Below are 872 nucleotides of genomic sequence, written 5' to 3' on the forward strand. Positions count from 1 at the left end.
GCTTCATACATCTCTATTAATTTTGTAGTTGTTGGCACACACCAATTGTATTTACCGGCAATATTTATAAAAACACTACAGACGACAGAATGCAGCGATGCTAGTGCTCCACGTGGTAACATGTCACATTGCAGTGAACAGAAGACATGCGACTTCTTTGATCAAATCTACAGTGAGGCCCTAGATTTGATCAAATATTGGACAACATTTGACGAGGTTCCCTATTACACCATCAAATATCTTCGACAAAGATATTGAACAAAGATATTTGACAAAAAAATTTGATAGTGTAATACCAGCCTAAGTGATGACTGAAGAGAGTTGGGTTGAGCAGCACTGCACTCTGACACAGGTACTCTTTCAGCAGCGGCAGCCTGTGGAAACTCTTGAGCTTGTGTCTATGCTGATGTCTCTCATTTGTTGCTACATCAGGGGACAACTGTCCATAATTGTGGTTCCACTGTGAGGTATCAACATTGTACCAAAAATTGTATGAGATGAGGCCATAGAACCCATTGCCTTTATGTGTATTTTTAGGTTTCAAGGATTCAGCTGTACCAAACAAGACGATGTTCTGAAACTGAAGTAGAAAAAATCTTCAGCAGTTAAATAGCTTCTTATTGCAATAGGCCCACCCTATGGCATTGATGGCTACAGCAAGCAAAGTAACAATGGAAAAACTCCTCTGTAAGATACAGTTTCCTTGAGGTAAAGGGTCTCAAAGTGTATTTCTAACTCCGCAGCAAAAGTAGGAAAGTTAAGAAAATGGGATGATGACTTGGAGAACTCGTTCTTATAACTAATTAACCCCACAGGATTACCAAATTGTATCATATACCATCTTAATGTCTAAAAATGTCCTTTTAAATGAT

The sequence above is a fragment of the Schistocerca piceifrons genome, chromosome X (genome assembly GCF_021461385.2).
Source record: "Schistocerca piceifrons isolate TAMUIC-IGC-003096 chromosome X, iqSchPice1.1, whole genome shotgun sequence".
In the NCBI taxonomy this organism is placed as follows: Eukaryota; Metazoa; Arthropoda; class Insecta; order Orthoptera; family Acrididae; genus Schistocerca; species Schistocerca piceifrons.